This window comes from Crocodylus porosus, unplaced genomic scaffold, assembly GCF_001723895.1.
Source record: "Crocodylus porosus isolate Cpor-Errol unplaced genomic scaffold, CroPor_comp1, whole genome shotgun sequence".
Lineage (NCBI taxonomy): Eukaryota > Metazoa > Chordata > Crocodylia > Crocodylidae > Crocodylus > Crocodylus porosus.
In genome coordinates this window covers 26,743,064-26,767,927 of record NW_017728912.1, presented here as the reverse complement: position 1 = coordinate 26,767,927, position 24,864 = coordinate 26,743,064, and the positions used below count along the sequence as shown (strand labels likewise).

The 24,864-nt window shown below is 41.9% G+C and overlaps 1 long non-coding RNA gene across 1 annotated transcript; it reads left to right on the top strand.

Annotated features, from left to right (window-relative positions):
• The first annotated feature begins 16,534 nt into the window (after nt 1–16,534).
• Nucleotides 16,535–24,556, top strand: LOC109309571. The gene is made up of 2 exons (XR_002100972.1): nt 16,535–16,650; nt 24,280–24,556. It is a non-coding gene; the product is annotated as an uncharacterized LOC109309571 (long non-coding RNA).
• The last annotated feature ends 308 nt before the right edge of the window (nt 24,557–24,864 follow it).

The window sequence follows — 24,864 nt, the reverse complement described above, 5'->3', positions numbered from 1 at the left end:
CTGCCCCACAGCCAGCCTTCTCCCGGCCCTGGGAGGAGGTCATCCAGCACCTCCAGGTCACTGCAGACCCTGGTGCAGCTCCTGCCACCCACTTGAGACCAGCCATGCCACTTGCCCTGAGGCCATGTGGGCAAGGAGGCAGAGGGTCCAGGATGACAGGGGGAGTCAAGTGGTGTGGAACAGGGAGTGAAGGAGGATGTGGTGAGGCAGGGCCTGTGACAGCTCATGGCCTGGACCCCACTGGCAGGTGTACAGCTGTCCTGGGTGGAGGGGAGAGATCCTGCTGGGGTCAGCAGGGCCAGCACCATGTCCAGCAGCAGTGCAGGATGCTGGTCATTGCTGTCATGGGCCAGGCTAGAGCAGCAGGACACTGGGCACTGCTAGCGAAGGCAGGCAGCCCTTGTGTGGGATGGCAGAGTGGGCAGGGAGGGAGCTGATGCATGTTGCCCCTGTGCTGGGCACGAAAGGTGATGGATAGGGATCAGAGCTTCCAAGATGGCTGCCAAGTGCTGGTAGCCATGTGGCTGGAGGCTGGGGCAGATGGCAGGGCCAAAGGGACTTCAGACTAACTTTAGTGCCAAGTCCACATACATGTAGACACCTGCCAAAAATTACTTAATGCTTACTTGCGCATATAGACATGCCCCACAGCTATGAAATCTGGATCTCTTTGTATGTTACTTAATTTTAAAAATGTCCTTTTGGCCAATAATTAACCAAACAATTTGGAGGGGAGAGTTTTTGTGGTATCGTTACACCTACTAAAATAATGCCAGCAATTACCATGTCTTTATTGCTTCCCATTGAGCTTCCAACACAGCTTGTGTTGTAATCCAGTCATGAACCTTTCCTGACTGAATGGGCAAGGGGCCCATATCTTTCTTTTACTTCTGCAGCTATGGGCTAGGTTAATTGATTGTGGTGGAAGAGGCTCTGGGACTAGTAACTGGCCATCATTCTGCATTCTCTCTAAATCTTGAGTTGCCCTACCTAGCGCAAGAGAATCAAGGTCACTCTGTGAAGAGACAGAGTGGTCCAAAGAGGTTTGAAAGACATTGAAGGAGAAAGTGTTCTAGAAGGAAGAACCAGGGAACATTTTAACAGCCCAATTTCTGGTTTAACGGAGATGGTAGAAAGGAAAGACGGGAGGGGATGGGACTAGAGGGAAGAGAAGGGGAAAGAGGAAACTCTGGCCACCAAGTCTGTTTTCCAAGGAGTATTAGTTCTGTTATAATACCAAGTAGTCTAGGGTGGACACAGCTTTTATATTATGTCGATGCATCTGGCTCTGTCTTTTTATGTGGCTTGTGGATGAGTAAATAGGATTGTCATCCAAACAGTATGTATTAGGTGGAGATATTTTATTTCTTCACGTGTTGGTGACATTTGAGTATGTGACCTGATGTATGTGTGAGGGGCTTTTGTTTGTTTGTTTGTTTGCCTGTTTTGTTTTGTTTTTTGTAGAAGGGGCAGATAACTTGGAAACATGCTTTGTCACCATAATAATTTTTTATGCTGGTATAAAAAGAGATTGTATATATGAAATACAGCTGTACCCCAGTGTAATTTATTTAATCTGGTGTAGAATTATCCTGGGAAAAACATGACTGAGGTAAGTTACATTGGTGGACATATATTATCTCAGCATCTTATCCTAGGTAGACCAAGTCAAGGGGGTGCTACCTATATCACCTACCATCTAGAAGCCTGGTAATAGCAAGCTAATGTGGGCATCTGTGTACCACAAGATACCTGCATATCTGTTCTGTCCAGATTACAGCTAAATTGACACATATTTATTGCATTAAAATAAACAAATGTAAATGTATTGTGTGTTGAGGACCAGATAGAATTCCTACATCACCCAGGGTGCTTAATATGAAGAAAAGTGTGATGTATTGCAGAGATCTTTTTAAGGAAATAAAAGGGGCACCTAGTCTTATTTGGCAATGATGTACAGCCAGGAGGAATCAGATCCCTTGGTGGAGTCCCACCTGGAAACATTTATAAACGTCCTCACAGACAGAAAGGGAGACTGAAAGATATTGTTGCTGTTGGGAGAAGCTGGAGAACATTTATGGCCTGAACCTAAAGAGGTCATGTTATTTTATTTGGATTTCCTCTATTAAGAGTAGTGGATAGAGGAGTATGAACTTTTTTTTTTATTAAAGGAACACTCCAAATGAAGGGCTGGTTTGTTTGAACCCTGAAAGAAGTGACTGTGACTCCCACTAAATCATCTGGCAGAAGGTACAGCCAGTTCACAGAAGGTTTTATTCTTTTTCAGAGGGTGAAAAGTCTTGAGGGCCCTTAATCAGACTCAGTCCAGAGCTCCATTGTGACCTTGGGCTTTTTGAGAATGAACCCTCTGGGCACCTATACATGAGCAGCAAGGCCGCTTTGACATGCTGTAATTACAGCATGTCAGAGCAGAATTTCTTAATCAAGTCTGCTGGAGCATGGTAACTACTGTGTTCCAGCAGTCCCCAGCGTCTTGTATATCAGCATCCTTGCACTTCAAAATTCTGTCAGGGGTGCTTTAACTGAAACTCATTGAACAAGCTTTAGTTAAAGCACCTCCACTCCCGGCGCTTTAATAAGAGTGGCTCTTGAAGTCGCTCTAATTAAAATACCCCACTCCCCCCCAGAGCAGATGTATAAACACTCATGTTCTAAGATCATCCTATGGGGAATTTTCCTCTTTGTATCTCTAAGACTGTAAAGGTTAAAAAGGAATGGTTATATTCTTCCCTTTAATATTACTTGAACTACTAAACTATGGAACATAAAGACTCTTGCATTCAATTACAACAGTTGCTACTGATAGTTTAACTGAAGAGCTTTTATCTGTGAATTACTTTGTGATAGTTCACACCTGGTTAGTCCAGTTAGAAACATGTTTGAAATGTTAGGCATCATTGAAAACTAGATATCTTGCCTAACTGAGGTTGCATAACTGAACATGTAGCAGCTGTTGTACTGTAACTGTTACCTCTGTATGTCCTTGTAATGATGCAAGTTAGCTGAAACATTCTCTAATTTTGAACCCAAATGGAACAGGCCTAAAGTTGCAGTCACTTTGTTATAGGGGTATCTTTTGCATAATTATGAAACATACGATATTGTGTAACAGACTGTAACAGAAGGGATACTAACCGGCAGGGGTTATCCCATGGTGATCCAAAACCAGGCTGAGCCTGGGAGACTTTTTTGTGCCCCTGAACACATCAGAACAAAAGGACTGGAGCAATTCTGCCATCAGGCCCTGAAAACAGGGTCCCTCTTAGAGCCCCAGAATTCTGCAGCCAGGATGGGCTTGCCACCAGGGTATGGTGAGAAAGATTGGCCATGGGGACAGTTGGGGAGCTGAGGGAGGGACAAACCACAGTGAAGAGACTTCAGGGATCTCACTGGGTGGCACAGCAGTCAGTGAGCGAAGCGAGCAGAGCCTGGAGGTAAGCCTTGGCTCTGATTAAAGGGAAAGCACCCAGGGCTGGGAGTTGGTGAGTGATCATAGTGCTCTCCTCCTGTAATGGACCCTCATGTGGGGGGCCCTGAGGGAGTGAGCAACCAGGGAAGTAGATCCACCAGTCCTGTCTGAGGGGCACAAAGGGGTAGGGAGGAGGTTGTTTATGTATTACAGGAGGTTGAGCATGCGCACCAGCCTTCAGCAGGAGTAGACCCCCAGGCCATCGAGGGAGGTCCCATTGAGCCCACACCTAACTGATTATGCTTGTTATCCCCACTGCCCCATGCTGCCTGGGGGGGGCCTGCCATGAGCCCCTCGCCTCCATGCTCCCCCAGTCATGCCTACAGCTGCCCTGCCTGCCCCAGTTCTTACTGTTTAGGAAAAACAAAAACAACCCCCACTCCCAGACTCACCAGCTCCTGCAGCAGCCTTGCAGCTTGCGGGGGGAGGGGCCTCATGCAGTGTCCCCCACATGGAACAGGGCAGCGGGGGACAGCGAAGATGCCCTTCTTGCCAGGCAAGAACCAGTAAATTCAGGGGGGGTTGTATTTTTTTTCTTAAAGGGCTGGAGTTGGGACAGGTGGGGCAGCCATGGGGGGGGGACTGAGGGAGTGGGTTGGGGTTGGGGGGCTCTTGCAGAGCCCCCCATGCAATGGGGGATAGTGGGTGGCAGTGGGGGCCGCGCTCCACCTGGCAGCACACAGTGAGTCGAGGCTTTTTTTTTTCAAAGTGCTGGGAGCTGGGGCAGCCATTGCCAGGGCTAAAAAAGCAGGCAGGGTATGGGCCTGTGTGATTCAGCTGAATCGATTTGGGACAGTGATTCAAATTACCAAATCAAATCACTGTCCCTTGAATTGGCCAATTCCAAATCCAAAACATACTAGCCACTTCACACAAGCCTAGAAATCGGATAATAATAAATTTAATGTATTTACAAAATAAATATTGAAATACTTAATCATAGCCTCAGTTTTTCCCCATGTTATCTTATTGTGATAGAACAACTAGTATTCCATTTAAAATCTCTGGTGTTAAGTTGGGATAGTTTCTGCCTTTACACAACTTTGCAATAGCTTTCCATATAACATGAATAGCAAAGACTGTGTGTATTCTAAGTGACTAACCCATAGAGGCTGAGCCTTCTATACATCTGTAGACTTGCACTCTCTTTGTTCAAGCTGTTGCAACTTATGTTTTCAGCACTGTAGGTCTGTTGGTCTATCTGGTGCCACCCAGTTTTGTACATCCGAGTCTGAAAATGTTGGCTTGGGACACTTCTGATTTTTTCTGAGTGCTTATTTCATTAAATTAAAATGATAGTGTATGCTATTTATGTGTGTTTAGTCAGGATCCTGCTATTTGCCAAAAAAGGAATAGAATGTAGACAGAATCCTGCAGGGATGAGCGTACCATGTGTTTGCAAAACCTCCTTGTATTGGCAGGGATGGGTTGGGTGGAGATACAAATATTCCTATTTGGTCAGGCTGAGAAATGTGTGAAGTGAACAGTGACTGCTTTCTTCCAGGTGGAGTGTTCTCTTCTTGTATCCTCTCCAGTTACATAAAAAGAAGCCAATCCTATCCTTTGTGGCATTGTTAGGACATCATGAGAGTATATGAACTGTGTATACTGATGATTGACAATACAAAGGTAACACTACCATTTTAAGGGCTTTAGACTAAAATAGCTGTTCTCTAGATGAAGTCTGTGAACTACTGTTGGTCTGCAGAAAATTGCATGGTAACAAATGCTGGCTTTTTAAGATGCTGAGCTTACTTCTACAGGAACAGGTGGCGGTGTATGTGTGTGTGTGTGTGGGGGGGGGGTGCTATTCCTTTTTATCCCAGGTACTATACTATATATTTTTTAAAATAAGTTAAGAAACAGAGCTGGGCATACATTTTCCACTAGAATTATTTTTTTTTCTTTTAAATCAGTTTTAAAAAGCTATATAAAAAATGTTCATATATACCAAAACATTGAGTCAAAATAACTGTTTTTTTCCCTCATTTGAAATAACTGTTTCATTTTTTATTTGAGTTTCTCCCACATTTTTGCCCTTTCTGTCACAATCCATAGAAAAATTCTAGTAGAGGACATCTTTTTATTCTCTTGGATTTTTTTCAGAGAAAATATAATCCATTTTTCAACTAACCTCACTAAAACTACATTGCTTTTTTTTTTCACTTTTCTCATAAATACTGTTGCCATGGGGATGGTGTATTATGAGTAAGAGGTGAAATGGTTTGCATGATCACATTGTCCAAGAATACTAACCCACTTTATAGCAAAATGAGAAACATGAATCCATGGGCAAATTTACTGAAGAGTGGTCCATGCTATTACACAGTTTGACAATACCTGTCTCAGAATCTGACCTCAAATAATAATCAGGCCCTTTACATAGTTTTGAATATCTGTTTACAACAGTTTACACCAGTACAATTCTTTCCAATACCAATTCTGTTTTTCTTCAGGGACAGAATAATGTAACCATGATCACGCTAATATATACATCTGTATAAATGCCACATAATATTAATTTCTTAGAAATGAAAGAAGTATTTCCCTTCAGGAATATTTAGATCGTATAAGTGATGGCAGAAAAATGTAAAGAATACGTCTAAAATTAACTGAGGCCCTTGCTGCATATGAAATCTATGTACCTCAGATGCATTATGTGGATACCTTAACATTATCTTGTATCACATATTTTTGTTAAGAAATGAAAACACACTAACTCAGCTCCAAATCTCAGGAATGCATAGTGATATTTCTTGTTTAACTCGCTTTAATAAAAGGCTTATTTTAGTACCAAAGGAACTCATAATGGCATAAATGTTTTTGCAGAAATGTCTCAGGGTTAGTAAACAGCATTTATTCCCTCAAAAGAGATTCTGTGGTTTTCATTTATGGAACAACATCTGTTCTTCCAGAATTAAATGAGTTCCCTAAAGGACAATTAATAAAAATATTGCCACTAAATACAGCTGGCATATTGTTCATAATAAAAATAAAAAACCCAACAATTGATGGAAACAACAGGAACACAGCAAAGTGCTGCTCTTTAAAAAATAACAATGACTTGAAAACAGTATATCAGCAAACAGTTTTATTAGTGAGTTGAATTGCTAGTTTGAATGCCTGAATATTATGTAGCTCACTTTGATTTAGCTGTGATTCAATAGCCTAACCCAAGCAAAGTTGATATAATGTTGATTGTAATTTTTATATGGAATTCCAGTTTTTATTACATTGTTGACCTTATCATTCAAAGGCATCATATTAAGACATGCAAAAGACACTAGGTAAATTTTCAGAAGATCCCAAGCTGGGAGTTCTGGGAGCAGATGCTTTAGAGGGCAGAATCAAGTGGCAACATGGCCTTGGTAAATTAGGAAAATGATCTGAAATAAAGAGGATGAAAAATCATTGCAGACAAGTGCAATATATTACAGTTGGGAAGGCGCAATTGAATACTTAGATACAACATCAGGAATAAGTAGCTTCATTGCAGCACAATGGACAGGGACCTCAGACGTTATAGTGGATTGCAAACTGAATACAAGTCATCAGTAATATAGTAACCCCATCTACACCACCAAAAATATTAAAAAGCCTAATAACATGAAGCAAATAATGTAATATAAAAATCCTAGGAAGTGATTCTTACACTTGGGCTGTATTCACATGTTCAAATGATCTTGGACAATTCTCCCAGATTTGTTCTCTTGATAGAAAAACTTACCCAGAGATGTCTGAACAGACATTTGATTACTGAACACTTCAAGAGAAGAGACTTTGCAGTGCTGTTGCTTCTCAGCAGAAGGACCCCTGTGGACACATCTTAGTACACTCTTCAGGCTTCTAAATCTGCCAGAGAAAAAGATTTCAGCAGTGTGGAAGGCAACCCTGATTGACTGACCTAGGTTGATCTGCGTCAGACTATACCTTCCTATGGCACAATAGTTAGATGTTCCCAGATTTGTTTGTTTTTTCATGAAGTGGCCATTTTTACTCTGGAAGAAAAATTCTGAACAGCTATACCAACCAACTCATGGCTATACCAACCAACTCATGGTTTCACTTGGGAGAGCAGAAAGAAATGTATGAATGCACTGGAAGGACTAAAGTGGACAGCAAAAAATATTTAGTGTTCTAGCAAATGTGACATCTGAGGAAAGCCTTGAAGAACTGGTTGAAAGAAGAGGAAACTGAAGGCCTTGGATTTGATAAAGAACTTCAAATAAAAGAGGATGGCTTCTATATATATGGATAGAAATTAAAACAGGGTTAGTGAGGTGGTAGAATTTACATTAATGGAAATTTTTTAGCTTTAGGTTAGATTTTTTTTCCTGGGATGTTTTAGACAAAGATATTCCTGTCTTGGATAAGGTGACCTTCTAGGGTCCTTTGCCACCCTAATCTATGATTCCAAAACTCTTAAATTACACCATATTATCATTACAAATGTGATTTGTGGAATCAAATGTGTATGGGGTGGGGAGGAGGATGCAAAATATGGACAAATGAGCTGTTGGCTCTGAACTCTTCAAAAGAGTTGCTCTTTCTTTTCTGAATTGTAGTTTGATGCTTGTGGATAAAATATTCTGGAAAATACCAAAATGATTCTATCATTTATACAGGAAGGGACTGATAAATGTATGTGTTTTGCTTTTTATAATAATAATAAAAAAAAACGTAGTTGGAGCTAGAGCTATGATCAATCCTCATTCCACCCAACTCATGACAGGTTGAAATCCTAGTGCTAAAATTTTTAAAACAGAAACAGTAGCAGTCCATATGTTTACTATCTGGGCTTGCAAAATATTGATGATGCATCCAAGTGGCTTCTGGCAGTGCAGTAAATTAATGCACTTAAATGCACATGTAGAGGTGATGTCATTATTAGTTTACTTCAGCTCAAATTGAGCCAGAGTATATTCAGTCACATAAATTGCATGTGTAGATATGCCCATCCTATGAGGAGTTAAAGGCTAAGTCCAATGGAATGACATATGAAAAGATACACCGTCTAGTTGTTGGGTAATTCACCTTCACTTAAAGTCTACTGAAAAAAAAAAGGTTTTATTTTGACAAGAGGCTTGGTGTAGTGATCTTCTACCATACAGTTTTCCCTAACATCCAAAGTTCAACACAAAACAGGATTGATTGTGACTGTTTGCTATGGAAATATGGAAAAAACCCCAAAATCACAGGGGGTCAATTCTTATTCTTGAAACCTCTGAAGATCATTAATAACTCTCACTCTTAACTTCCATAGTATTTTGGAAAGCATATTAGCAGTGGAGATTTGGAGAAGAGAAGAAAATCTCTCATTGTGATTTTTTCTGAATATTCATAGTGCAGAGCTATCCTCTTTCATGTGTTATTTAATTCATATTTAACATTATGTATTGTATACAAAACCAGAATGCATGCTGTTAGATTGGTAGACCTACAGAAATCTCCAAGGATCATCACCTTGTTTTGGTGGAGAGGTTTGCATGTTCCAATGACCCTGAGAGCAATGCCATCTGGAGTTTATACTCCTGGTGGGGCCACCAATGGCAGCAATGTCAAGGGGGAGGTTCCAAACAAAGAAAAATCCAAGAAGTCCTCAATGCTGGAGCAGGCAGAGGAAGGCTGTGGCCCCAGTGACTGAGAAAGTGGAAGAAGGATGCAACAGAGAAGTGGCCCCACTCATTGTGGTTTGCTATGCCACTGAACCCGGCCACCAACTGCCAAGACCATGTGGGCCTGACTGTGCACCGGAGTCCCCATGATAAACATGCCATGCACAGGCTTCCATTAGGTCCAAAAGTCCTGTGGCAATAGAGGAGTGGCAACGAGGGCAGGGCTCTGATACACCAGTGCAAGCATTCTCTGTGAAGCTGCGTCCTCCAGCATTGAAGCCTTACTCTTGAGAAATCAACTCCAATGGACGGGCCACTGTGTTTGGATGTCTGAGAACCACCTCCCTCACCAGATTCTCTTTTCCCAGCTCTCTGTTGGCCAACGTTCAAAGGGAGGCCAAAGGAAATGGTACAAAGACACATTCAAGATTACCCTCAAGCACAGAGGCATTGATAGCAAAAGCTGAGAGAAGCAAGCTGATGACCATTTGGTGTGGTGCCATAGGATCTTTCTCTGTCTCTGCCCTGTCTGGGGCAGGACACTACTCCTTGTTGCACCTCACTGTGGCCTCTGCATACCTCTTACAGCCACACTCCCAACATAAATTGAGACTGCCACCTTACATAAACCTCACCCTTTCCTGGGATTCAATACATCAGAGTCAATGCTCACAAAAAGAGAAAAAACCCAAAAGGAATACTACCCTTTTAAGGGCACTGCTCTCACTCGTAGCATCAAAGTGTCATAGGCTGGAATGTGCTGCTGGCATCTCCTCCCAGGCTTTCTGCATGCAAGACACTGAAGATCCTTGAAATTTGTGCAACAAAAGCCCCCATGTACCCACACAGCCCCAAGAGTCCCTGTTCCCTGGCTGAATAGACCTCTGACTTCCTCCCCTTGCTTCTGCCTGGCTTCCATTTAGGCTTTTCAAGAATCCAAGGGCCTTCTCAGCTGGTCAATTTCCTGTCTCACCTACCCTTTCATACACAAGTGTAACCTTTTAATTAACTGATAGCCCTCATGCTAGCAGCTATGTTTTCTTAAAGGGCCAGGGTCCTGGCTCACTGCCACAGGTCTTTTTCCTCTACAGTGTCAGTTTTTTGCCTGTATCACTCTCTGTCTTTCCACCATCAACTGAGTAACAGGGTTAGGGATCCCTGTTACAGGTTACTGTTGGCTTAGAAAATGGTATTTGAAGGTTTGTGTTTTGGGGAATTGGCTTTTAGGTATAGATATATGCATTAGAATGGTTCAGGATGGGCAGCAGGGGTTAACTGATTTCTAAGAGTTTGGGTCACACAGTCATACAGTCACATAGTCACATCACCTTAGGAGCAGACAAGCTGTTTAACACAACAGGGACACATAGTCTGGAAAACAGGGTGTACGTACCACACTGCCCATAACATAACAAAAGATAAAAGTGGCACCAGCTAATAAATCCCCAGCCCAGGGGGAGCTGAGTCCCAGGTTTGGGGGAACTGACCAAATGAGAAGACCCAGAAGGCTATATGGATGTGTGACCACAGAGAAAGACAAACTAGATATATCTGTGGATCGAGAGTCATTGGGGGGAAGGAGAATAAAAAACAGAAGGACTCTGAAGCAGCAAAGGGTACCTCCTCACTGTCCCTCCCCATGTGTCTTCCACCCAGGTCCCACCCTGGGTCATTTCCTCCTTGTCCTCATTCCTTTCCATCCCATTCCCTGGGAAGGGGCCCCAAGGCCACCATGAACAGAGGGCACACCACCAGCCAATCTCATCCACCCCACTGGAGGAGGGGTGTAGGCCTCAACATCCCACCTCCAAACTGCTGGAATCTGACACCTAAGAAAGAGCTTCAGAATGGAGGCTGCATCTTGGCCAGATATACTTTGACTCTGATCACAGTACTAGGATTTGGTAGATATATAGAAATCTCACCTGCCACAACTTCATGTATAAAGGAGGTTGTAACAATGTGGGAGGCTGCCCATGTTATGCCCTGATGCCAGGGGCATTATACACAGCTCTAATTGAATGTCTGTTATTGAATGGAGAGGTTGTGGTTGGTTGGAGGGTGGAGGAAAAAGTTGGGTGGAAGCAGAGAGTGAAGAGCTCCAGATTGATTTACCATACTGTAGCAGTGGGAGGGGGGCAAATTCAAGGCAAATTTCCGATAGTTAAATTATTGACATGGCAAATTATAACAAATGTACTAATTTTCTATATATAGACTCTAATTATTGGAGTAAATACGTAATATAATTTGACTCAGAAACATAGGTGCATACTATAAATAGAAGTTAATGTAAAGTTGATATAAGCCATGAATAACAATACATAAGATAAAATGAATTTACAAAAAACAGTGGCTGCATGTCCAATGGTCTCTGGAATGCTAGTTTTACAGATTGCAGAGAGTGTCCAGGTTATAGAGTATTAGATCCTCCTCATTTCTCCTTTCCAAACAATATCTAAATAAGGTAAAAATATACTAAATATTTTCTAGTACTACTTTTCCACATAAATATTTACTGTCGTTGATACAGAGGTATTATCAATGAAAGTGAAAACCTCCTATGAGAGGTTCTCTTTATTAAGATGTGCAATGCTGTGAGTTTCAGAATATGACATAATTATTTGGTAAATGCTTAGAAAGAACAAATTTATGCATAGAAATTGGGGTCCAGGGCATTTGAGATTCAGGGATGAAGAGAAAAATGGCCAAATGGTCAATCAATATTTGCAACACATAACTCAATTTCAGTCCTGAAAAGCTGAATAAGCTACAGAGAAGATATATTTTAATTGAGAGAATCTAGGGGTTTTTTTGCTAACATACATATAATTTATTAGTTTGCTTCTACATTTCTGCCTTGCAGTAAGGGAGAGAAATAGCTCTGCTATTCTAAAAGTTGCAAATTGATTCTGAACCCAAACCATTTAAAAATGCACTTTTTAAACTAGTGGCATCATGCTGTTTTGAGTACTTATCTGTTCCCAGATTAATGCCTCAGTCCTTAATACAACTATCTTCACAACACTCATGTGATGAAAGAAAGTGCTATTATTCCCATTTTACAGATGGGGAACTGAGATCTAAATGGGCAAAAAAGATGTATGAGAGGAGTTTGTTAGAGAGATCAGTAGTTTGGGGGAACATAAGAGCCTAACTCAGTCTGATTCAAAAGAAAATAAAAACCAATAAATGAAGCAAAAACCCTAACCTAAAGCTTCAGGTTCCTTCAGACTGAAGACCTCTATGCTGCCCTGGGTACATTTCCCTCAATGCCTAAAGCTCCACTTCTAAGAATAAACAGAATGGGTTTTGCCTGCTCAGCAGTTAGCAGCTTGATGCCTCAATTGTGTTTAAACTTCTGCAACATCCAAGCTAGGCATTTCCCTACCTATATCCCCTGAGTGACTCTATCTCATTGGTATGTCTTGGACACACTTATGGGATATGTCCTGAATTGGGACAGCACAGAACATCAGTAGAAGTTTTTATGTTCAAAGACAAAGAGAGAAAGAGGTGCTGGTTGTGATCTAATGATTAGAGCACTTGTGGGGTGGAGGGGGTGAGATCAGATTTCCATGACCTCTGCAGTCTGAATGTGGAAAACTAGAGGGTCAAGCCCTCATTTCCTACTTTGCAAGGAAATACCATAACTACTTGGATACAGACTATTCTGGAAATAATCTCACCACCACATATTAAGGTGAACTAATTTAGATTGGGCCTGCCATTTTTTGTTTGAAAATTTCTGAATGCCTGCACAGATGGGCATTTGGTTGATCTAAATGTAACATCTGCAGTACCCTAGGAATCTATCCTCCATGCATCTCTGGGAGTCAAACGCATCTACCCATATTCATATTGGATAGCATGTTATTTTATTCCACCAGCCACTTCTTTGGCTCTGTTGGGACTATTTGTGAGGGGGGAGTGCTACTGTGTATTAAATCTTGCTTTTGACTGATATACTCCAAGAACTGGCATCATTTTTTTTCACCATGGGCCACCACTTGCAAGGCAGCAGCCTGCTATAAACTGCAAATCTCCTTCTCCTGGAGCACCCAAGTAACCTGTGCTTACCCTTCCCACCAGTTCAAGTAGTCAAGAGTAATAGGCAGTGTTAAGTCTGGCAGTGCTGTAGGAACGCAGAGGGAGGCTCGGGCAGTCAGCAGAGGCTGTGAAGGAAATAGATAGAATTGGGAGGTCATTAGGACCCTGGGGACCCCCTCTTCTGCTGCCTGGACTGTACTATGCTGCCCCCTCTTCTGTTGCCATTTTCTGCATGCTGCTATGGGCTGAATCCAAACTCTTCAAGGACCAGATTCAACCTTCAAGCCATAGACTGCTACCATCAGGAGGCAGATACTGCTTTCTGCATATAACAACATGAGTAAATATTTGTGAACAAAAGATCTGTTGAAACCATAAGGGATACGTGATAACATGTACGTGGTCCTGAATCCTTCTGTAACACTTCTGTGAGGTGGTGCAGCTTCTTATTTACAGGGTACAAAAATGGATAGCAATTTCAAGTACTGTGAAAATTCTGCTAGTTAAGTTGTAAACAATATCTCTTAAATCCATTTTCTCAAAGCCTGGGTCTCAGGACCAACCTAGACAATGGGTGGCAATACTGGATTATTTTGTTTCAGTGTTTTTACATCAAACATTGTAGACCAAAGGGTAATGCTCTAAGGACAATTGTCTAAAAAATAATAGTTGAAATTTAATTCACCAGCAGTAAGGGAATGAATTAATGCTTGTAACTACTGTAGAAAAATAATGTTTTGGACAGAATAGACACTTCCCTGAAGGATAAATGCATGGCTTTCTGCTTATGATTGGGAAAGCTTAGCTGAAGATTGCTGAGGGGGATATTTCTACCCTTTTTTTTATGAAAGTCAGGTCCGTAATTTCAAAAAAGTCTGTCACATCGAGTCTGATCTATTTATCAAAGAGGAGTAGAAGGCACTTCTCTTTGGATTTACAGCCACGTCAGCTATTAAGCACAGAAACAAAGTGAAAGAGAAAAGTGTTACATTAGTTTAAAAACTGATTACTTTCCAGAGAGAATCTGTCATAGTTTGTTGTCGTTTAACTCTGATAACACTTCTCTGATAGAAAAGTGCTTCAACTTCTAGTGACGGTGAGTGTTTGCATATGAGTTTATTGCATGTAGATTGTTGCCTCATAATATACCTGTGCTTTACCCTCCACCTAAATTAACTGACTGATTGCTACAACTAATCAGTGAAAACACTTATTTTGGTCTTAAAATTAGGAAGGACAAAGATTCTGGTCCCTTTGCTGTGGTCCTCACCTCCCTGTCACTACAGTAGTACTGTGATTATTCATCCACCCTACAAATATTTATCCCCAATAAGAATTAAAAGTTGAAGGGTTTGAATTTTTGTCTGAATGAAAATCCATGGATAAGTATTTCCATTTTACATTTGATGCAGCAGGTTTCAGCAGGCACAAATCAGAAAGTTCTGTTTCAGGTCAACATTCATCTCTTAGCTCCTGCTGGTCATGACAGTCAAATTCTAGGTCCTTCTTTCTCACCATTTTCTCTATCCAGATAAAACCACTCATAATGCAGTATGATCCACTAAGATCTTTCCCTCTGGCTGAGCAGTTGGGGTATGTCCTGGGTCCTCTTCCTTACATACAATGCCATTTTAGCCTGCAGCTGCCTTCCTTGTGGCTGTCATTTCAGAGAAAAGCCTCTGCCTCTTTAACCCCTGAGCTTTGAATTCTCAGTACAGGATCCATCCCAAAATGAATGTGAGATTTGGCCTCAAAGAAGCAAATAAATAAATAAAAATGAAAAATCACTGCTGTAGAAAAGAAACAAGAACACAAGAAGAAAAACACATGATTTAAGGTTGAAGTTTAACTAACAGATGAAACATTTCCAGGAAGATGGCCCAAGTGGGATGAACTAATTATAAATAAATCATTGATAGCTCTTGTATAATGAGTATGAATACTTACTGAGTCCCCTAATTTTTACCACCTTGCATCTGCTCTATTGCCTTATTTGAAATGTTTGACACCCACACCTTGGCTCACTGATTGTGTAAGAAACTAATTTGCATTTTAGCTGTAATAAAAATAATAGTATCTTCTTTTTACTGTGCTCAAACAGGGTACATAGAAATCAGTACACATTCAGAGTTACCACACCAGCGTATGGAACCATTTATTCAGTCAGTGGGATGGGGGGTGGGTTTCTTGGTTCTTTTTTCTAGGAGTATTTAGGTACCTAGAGATGCAGATAGATACCTTGGGTTTTCAAAAATGTCTCTACTGCTTAGATAACTGATTTTTAAATAAGTCATTCTCTAAGGTTGGTTGTCACTGTTAACCCTCAGCTATGTCTTTTACAGTTTCTCACCTTAAAGAATTGGTTTGATTTTGTAAGGCTCGGCCCAGAAAAAGAGCAGCAGCCTGACGGTAGTGGTGGCAGCTAGTCAGGCAGGTTAACCCTCCCCTGGGACAGACAGTGTAGGCATCTACAAGTAAGTCGGGGTGGGGGAGGGAGAGAGCCTTCAGGGCAAGGGGAAAGCCTCAAGGAATAGGAAGGAAACCAAGATTAGGAGGTGGGAGGGGTGGAGATTTTTACATTTTGTTCCTCCAGACCCCTGTTCACCTGAATTGTGAGTGCTCCAAACTCAAGCTAGCACTAACACCCATCAACATTTTGTGGTTCATAATGTAACATGTAACAAAGTTCTTAAAGTTTAAAATTGGAGACCATATAACACATAGTATTAAACTATCATTTAAATACCCGATTCTTTTAATAGCTGGAACTGCGATAGCTCAGATTCACACACAGGTAGGGTGACTCATCCTCATGTGCTTTGTACCTGATTGGCTACTGGACTTACACTCTTCATTGTTCCATACCATAAAGGATGCAGCTCAATCATTTTAAAGTTCTTACAGGGTTCATCTACACGGTGCCTAAATAAACCGCAGAGCTTATTGCTCTGGAGTTAGTTACTCCCAGGTGCTCTGTTTGAATGTGTGCTTAAGAGCAATACATTCCACAGTTTATTTAGGTGCAGCACATGGAGCCTGGGCAGAGAAGCCCCAGCTGGCAGGGGTCCTGGGGCTCAGCTTACCAGGCTGGGGCTGCTTCCTCCTGCTTAGTGTGTTGTGGAGGGGCTGGCTGAGTCACAAGGGAGATGCAGTGTGGGACTAGCCGGCAGGCAGACCCTGCAATGAAGCACCCTTGTGTCCCAGCCAGCTGAGCAGTGTCTACACACCTGCTGCTGCAGAATAAATTCATTTACTCCAGCCTAATAGGGGCACACATAAACGCTGAGACATTTACTATGCAGCTAATTAGTCAAATGTGCAGTAAATGGCTCGTGTGAAGCAGTGACAAGCTGTTCACTACTTCATAACCTTGCAGCTATGCTTTGTGTCTGGAAGTCTTTCATAACCATCACCCCAGCCCTGACAAGAATATTTCAAATGTCTCCTTACTACAACAAAGAGTGGGAATTTAATCTGAACACTTCACACATCAAGGTATGTTATACTGTTATATGCCTTACAGGGCTGCATGCTGAAATGCTGCATTGTATATAATATGATCTGACACAACACTGACATCAAAATAAATCTAATAAATCTGAAAATCTAGTCCCAGTGTAAAATAATTTACTAATATTGTGCCACCCCATTTGGAAGACTTAGTAAGTAAACAGATGCCAGAGGATCCAGCACTGTTAAGTCAGAGGAAAAGATTTAAGAATCCTAATTTCAGCAGTCTGTGATGACAACTACAAAAACAGCCCAAAGGTTGCTTTCTAGGGGAAATCATTTTGAAATAACAAAACCTTAACTACCATAAACAATGTCAGTATAAATTACTGCTTTCAAGACAATGCGACTAGTAAGATGAGGAACATGAATTTAAAGGCAAAATAAACTTACAGCCAACACCTTTACTCTGAAAATAATGGTTATTTGATATTGCCTACTAGGCAACTTTGTTTGCACAAAGATAATGGAGTCATTTGGGAAGCATTTGGAGACTCTCCTGAAGGTGACTTGGTTAAGAAGTTTGGGATGCAATGAATAAATAGTTTATTCTTAGTGTTTTATATAAAGAAAAGAACATGTCAGAATGTGTGTGTTTTATATTAGGGGGTTATCAGTCAAAAACCAGAAATAATTCTAGCAGTAGGGGCCAGAACTTAGTGCTCTCCTCTGCTAGGAGGAATGCCTGTATCACTGGCCACATCTACATGAGATGCTGACTGAACAGTAGTTCATTATTACTGCACAACAGTGTTTCTTGCCACGAAGCAAGATGCAACAATACTGTGCAATAATAACAAGCTACTGTGTATTAGTAATAAGTTACTGTGTAGTCAGCATCATGTGTGGATGACCTCTACCAGGCTCAAGGAGTCTATGGGCCAATGAGAGATAAAGTACTGCTCAACCTGGTACTGGCTACTGGGGATGATCTAATCGGCGACCTAGTGATTGATGAGAAGCTCGGTGACAGCGACCACGAGCTGATCACCTTCACCATCTGCCGTAAATCTGGAAAGTCAGTCAGCAACATGGAAGTCCTTGACTTCAGGAAAGCCGACTTTGATAAGCTCAGGAGGCTTGTCAGTGAGGCCCTAAGGGACCATGATCCCAGGGGGAGGGGAGTTCAGGAAGGGTGGTTGCTCCTCAAGGGAGCAATCCTCAATGCACACCCAATTCTATTCCGTCTCGGAGGAAAGGCAACAAGAGGGCAGAGCAACCCCCCTGGCTTTCCAGGGATCTAGCAGACCTCCTGAGGCTAAAAAGAAAGGCCTAGGATGGAGGATGGGATTCACTTCCAAGGAGGAATATTCTTTACTGGCCTGGTCCTGCAGAGAGCAAACTAGGAAATCCAAGGCTGCAACTGAACTCCAACTAGCTTCGAGCATCAAGGACAATAAAAAGTCCTTTTTCAGATATGTGGGGAGCTGGAGGAAAAGCAGAGGCAACATTGGACCCCTGCTGAACCAGATGGGACAGCTGACAACTGACACCAAGGAAAAGGTCAACCTATTAAATGGGTACTTTGTGTCGGTCTTTCATCAGTCCCATGGGACGCTTATGCCAACCATGAGACAGGAAGGTCCGGGTAAGGGAGATCCCCTGCCCTCCATTAATGATGACCTTATGAAGGAAGACCTTGAGAAGCTGGATACCTTCAAGTCAGCTGGCCCTGACAATCTACACCCCAGGGTACTCAAGGAGCGGGCTAGCATTATAGTCCAGCCTCTGGCACGGATCTTTGAAAACTCCTGGTGCTCTGGTGTAGTGCCCGAAGACTGGAAGAAGGCCAATGTGGTGCCTATCTTCAAGAAAGGGAGGAAAGTGGATCCGGCTAACTACAGGCCCATTAGCCTGACTTCTATCCTAGGGAAGATCTTAGAAAAGTTTATTAAAGAGGCCATCCTTAATGGACTGGCTGACGCAAACATCCTAAGGGATAGCCAGCACAGGTTTGTTGTGGGTAGGTCTGGCTTGACCAATCTCATTTCCTTCTACGACCAGGTGACCTATCACCTGGACAAGGGAGAAGAGATTGATGTCATATATCTTGACTTTAACAAAGTTTTCAATCTGGTATCCCATAATACCTCTTGGTGAACCTGGCCAATTGTGGCCTTGGGTCCACCATGATCCGCTGGCTGGGAAATTGGCTCTATGGTCGGACCCAGACGGTAGTAATTGATGGTAGTCACTCATCATGGTGTCCTGTGACCAGTGGGGTCCCCCAAGGCTCTGTCCTTGGACCCATATTCTTTAACATCTTCATTAATGATGTAGACACTGGAGTCAGAAGCAGACTGGCCAAGTTCGCTGATGCCACCAAACTTTGGGGCAAAGCATCCACACCAGAAGACAGGAGGGTGATCCAGGCTGACCTAGACAGTCTCAGCAAATGGGTGGACAAGAGCCTGATGGTGTTTAACACCAAAAAATGCAAGGTTCTCCACCTTGGGAGGAAAAACCTGCAGCATCCTTATAGGCTCGGCAGTACTACACTGGCTAGCACTACGGAAGAAAAAGAATTGAGGGTCGTCATTGACCACAAGATGAACATGAGCCTGCAATGCGATTCTGTGGCTAGTAAAGTGACCAAAACACTGGCTTGCATCCATAGATGCTTCTCAAGTAAATCCCAGGATGTCCTTCTCCCCTTGTATTTGGCCTTGGTGAGGCCGCAGCTGGAGTACTGCATCCTGTTTTGTGCTCCACAATTCAAAAAGGATGTGGAGAAGCTTGAGAGAGTCCAGAGAAGAGCCACATGCATGATAAGAGGTCAGGAAAACAGATCTTACAATGACAGGCTGAGATCTATGGGGCTCTTTACCCTGGAAAAGCGTAGGTTCAGGGGTGATCTGAAGGCCACCTATAAGTTTGTCAGGGGTGACCACCAGGATCTGGGGGAATGTTTGTTCACCAGAGCACCCCAGGGGATTACAAGGTTGAATGGTTATAAACTACTGCAAGACCATTTCAGGCTGGACATAAATATTTTTTTTACTGTCCGAGCCCTCAAGATCTGGAATAGCCTGCCATCGGAGGTGTTTCAAGGACCTACATTGAACACCTTCAAGAGACGTTTGGATGCTTATCTTGCTGGGATCCTATGACCCAAGCTGACTTCCTGCCCTTTGGGTGGCGGGCTGGACTCGATGTCCCTTCCAGCCCTAATGTCTATGAAATCTATGAAACAAAATGCCATTTGGAGACACTACTGTGCAGTAGCTTTGGCTACTACACAGTCATTTAGTACTAGTGTATGCAAGTACCTAGTGACTGCTCGGTAACAGCTATCAGTCAATGTCTCATGTAGACTCAGTCATTGCGTGGCAGATTTAGTTTTTTTTTCCCTTCTGACCCCATGAAGTTTGCACTCTTGTGTTTTTTGTGACTTGGCTTCAACAGTAAGAGTGGAGGTTCCACCCAGCTTACCTCTTACTTTGGTGGTTAAAGCGCTCTCTTTGGAAATTGGAGAGGTGGGTTTGAGTTGCCTCAGAGTAATGTGAGACCAAAATCCACTTCCTGGGTAAGCGCTTTAACTACTAGTCTACTAGGAAGAAGGTAGGAAATTCATCCTGTGCTAGTTAGTTGCCTCCCCTCTGGGAGTTCTGGATCACAAAATGATGCAGGCATGTTATATGAGGCCCTGAGTCAGGTGCGTAAGATATCGGGGGAGTTTAAACATGCTCCTGTCCTTGTTCCTAGCATTTCCTTTTAACTAATTGTAAGAACATCCTTATTCTCCATGTGGACACAAAGGCAATGCCCTTAGGTAAAGCATCTAACACTCTTCATTGCCAGTGTAGGGAGTCTTCTTGCCTAACAGTGATACTTTGGGTCATTTTCTTGGGGCAGGGGACCTTTCTAAGGCACTGTAACACTGAAGCAAAAAATCTTACAAGTTCAGCTTAGAAATGACTTAGGAACACAGCTTTCACTGATTTTTAGTGAGGCTTGTTTTCTTATGTCATTTCAGTGCTTTAAAGAATTCTTCCAAAGGAGCTAGTTTTTTTAGTAGATTTATTAATCAGTCTGTTAATCTGTCTTTCTTGCATCAGAGGGCATAATATGTGAAATAGGTTAGGATGGAGAAACAGAAGGATATTCAGCAACTAGTGCTATGTAGGTACACAGGAAATAGGTTCAAATGATTGGTTTTAGCTACTGCCTACCTCTCATAATTTCTTTCTTTTCTCTTAATGGAAAGATTGGCAAGCAATGCAAGAATAACTTCACTGATCCATGTTGCCTGTAGCTGGGCCAGCTTAAACTTCCAAGGATAGCAGTTGGGAAAATATCTGTTAACAGGGGTACACAGTGACACAGACCTGAATCCTGTTCATAGGGGACAAAAAAAGTATAGTTAAAGTCCCAATTCTGTAAAACCAATACATATGTTAGGCTTTACACATTATAATTCTCATTCATGCCTTTATAGGATGTGCAGCCAGCATAGCATGACACAGTGGGAACATCTACATGTTAATTAATGACCGTGCATTTAAGTTTAGCACTTGTATAATCAAGTACTAAATCAAGGCATAGTAACTGGTGTTACTGCACAGTAACATCACTACATGCCTTTTTACATGCTACTGTGCAGTTGCCTAATAATACTGCGCAGTAGTATATTAGCACTGTTTGTGCTGTGACATGCTACTGCACAATATTATTAGGCTACTGCACAGTTAGCACCTCATGTAGATGTGTAAGAAGCAAGCCTTTGTAGTAGGGAATGAGGATGTCATTCTGCCAAGTAAAAAAATGAAACAGAAATAAGAGATTCCAGTATTACTCCATTCCTAGTCTTGGAAGGAACACTGAGCTATTGTGCTTGCTCCCTGCGTACCTATCCTCCCATTTGATGTCAGATGGTTTCAGCAGCTATGTACTAGAGAAGTGATTAGCTAGTACTGGCATACTTAAGGCAGCTTGAATTCAACTAGCTTTAGGGAATCAAGAACTCCAAGTAGGCTGCTTGCAGTAAGAAGCAGTTTAGCTGCATCCATACAGTGCTGTGAGCAGGTTAATTGGTCATGTCACTCAACAATGATAATTAGTCTGCCTGAAGCACTGCCCAGGTAGCTTCCAGCTAGCTTCCAGCTTAGAAGGCAGCTTGCCTCAGTAGTACAATGTGCTTGAGGTGACACTGCTTCCAAGCTTTGACATTTTACCTTCTAAACATGATTTTCTTTGCAAAAGTTCCAGATGCTATGCTAGGCCCAAGACCCACTAATGAACTGATGAACCAGCTCAATACAGATCAAATATGCAGGCTTAAAAAATGTCATTCCCTTGAATACCAGGGCCTAATTTAGATTCCATTTAAGTGAATTAAAGGACTCCCATGGATTTGATATGAAAACTGAATCATGTAGTCTGTAATGACAGAGCCCAACCAGCCAGGAGGGAGGCAGAAGGAACATGTGTGGTTCCAACATCTTTTCTTGGGGATCTTATGTATTATTTGGTTCCAAGAAATTCTAATGTATTATGTAATAGGGCTGTCAATGGTGCTTGACTGATTGCCCAAAATTATTTACAACTCACAGAAGTGATCACTTTGGTTTGTCTTCTCTTCTGATCCAACAAGACTATTTTCATAACACACACTGTGACTAATGATCATTTAATGGCAGTTCCTGTCTTTCCTGTGAGTACCCTTGAAAATGGATTACCACAGTAAATAACTCATGGAAGAGATTATTGAGCAGGCTAACAAAAGACTCAGGTGGTTACAGCACTGACCACAGTGATTTACTGTTCTGTGTCTGCTATTGCATTAATAGAGCTAAAAAGAGTCTCCATATTTCTCATTAAAGAGTAAAGGTGGGATAAAGCAGCTCTTTGCCAATATACCTGGCATTTATTAAGCACCCATAGATTACCATTGTAAAGTATGAAATGAGAAGGTAGCAAAAGCTTTTTTATTATGTATCTATGTCATTTACAAAAATACCACATGGATGTAAATAATGGCAGAATTTGGGTCAGAGTAAAAGGCAAGTTTGAGGGAAGATAGCACTGAAATTGTCCCAGGAGCTTAAAATGTAATAAAGATTCTATATTCTTTAACTCCAGCTCATAAAGGTATTTAAACATTGAATTTAAGCACATGAGTAGGCTTATTAATATCTATAAATGATTTAAAGTGTCTTAACCAGTTACTAAGGTCAATGGGAGTTTTTCAATTGAACTAAGTGAATGCCATATTATAGGCCTGTTGAATAAAAAAGGAAAAATTCAAGTAGTTAGATAACACTGGGAGCATCTACACATAGGCTTTACTGTGCGTTGACTAATTAGCTCTGCACTAAAGCATCACTGTATACACATGTGCTGGTATTAGGGCACAGTAAATTAACTAACTCCACAGTAAGATGGAAACAGATAGATGGGGACTAATAGATAGTTGGGGGCAGTACTATCTTACAGCAGAGTCATTTAATGCAGTAAAAATTACTGAAAATGACTGTGCTGCACTGTGTGCATGGTGACTGGGACAGCAGTGATCTCAGCTGGGGCAGAGTAGCCCTGGGCTGGCAGCAGGCTTGAGGGGTCAGCCAGATGGCTCTGCAGTCTTGGGCCTCTCGTGCCCCAGACAGCCCTTCCGCTGCCCAAGGCTGACTACCCAAGCCTGCTGCCAGCCTGGGGCTGTTCCTCACTTCCTCAAAGGCTGCTGTCCAGGCACACACGTAGACACTGCACCCAGGAATTTATCATGTCACATTAATTGCAGCCAGTGAAGAGGCAGCCATCTCTGGGAATATTTGAGGTATATTTGCCACAACAGCAGTTGTTAGGAATGATGAAGCATTGCACAATATTCATTCAGAGCCAGTTTCAAAAAAAGTTTTGCAGCCAGCAAATCTCTTTTAGACATCTATATTATGGTGGCAGGATTTTTTAAATTGTTTATCATTCAAGGACTTGTTGTTTTCAAATCCTGGCTGTTGTCTGATGCCACATGCCTGGAGAAGACGAAATTATTTTCTGAATGGATTATAATAGCATGAATACATGTGAAAAAATAAAGCAGCAGTAGGAAAATTAAAATGTTGGTCCAAAGGAAAACAAAATAAGCAATTCTAGTTGGATTCAAACAGAATGGGAAAAAACCCAAGATAATCAGTTAACATAGTAAGTAACATTGTTTTCTAAGGGCTACAGTTCATTAATTTAGCTGAGGCTGTAAGCTTGTTGTAGTCATGTAAAGCCCACAGAAATGGATATTGTGGTGATAAAAAAGGGAGTATATAAAGAACTAAATATTTCATTTGAAGCATTTAGTAGAATTTGTAGTGCGACAACCTAGACAAAGGAGCAATTCTAAAATGCTAAAAGAGAGTGGATCAGGAGGAAGATAAAAGGAATTAAAAATGAAGCAAGGGAAGTTAATTCCTGGTTTTAATATCATAACTGTTAAGGAATTTAGCAGAGATGGTGTGCAGTCTGATTTAGGTTGAAGGACAGAGAAAAATAATATGTTTTTAAGTTGCAAAAGCCTGGAAAAGATGTTACATCTATTTCTAGTCAGGAAAGACTTTTGGTAGTTCTAATGAAGATACACAGTGGCTGCATCTACACGTGTGATAGATTTTTTCACCTCCTCAGCTGCCTTTGACATTGGACACCTCCAAGGAAGAAGACAACCTAATCTGCACATCGCAGAGCAACACTCTCACAAAAGGACTCTCAAATTCCCAGGGGAATATACTTCCAGCCTGTATCTCTCATGTGTAAAATGAAGTTTATTTTCTACCTAGGAGCACTTTTACAATCTTTGAATTCTTCTCAGCCTGATAAAGAGTGTGTGCCTGAATGTTACCAAAGAAAGGAACATTTTCCTACTACTTAGTTGGTCTAATAAAAGATATAATCTCTGGAGCAAGAGCTGTGTGTACCTCTTTTCTCAGACAAACATGGCTACCAAATAGATCCCTGACACAGTAAACTCTAGTGATTATCATGTCAGAGTTTATTGCTCCAGGGAGCAATGTTTACATGTGCATCTGGGACCACAGCATATTGAAATGAGGTGGAGCAGCCTCACCTGGCAGGAAGACTAGGATCCAGCCTGGGTCTGCTCTGATCCAGCTCAACATGCTGTAGAGGGGCTGGCTGGAACACAAGGATAGCTGCCCCTCCCGGCCCCAATTCCTGGTTCTTTTTCTTTTTTTTTTTTTGAGCCACGCACTC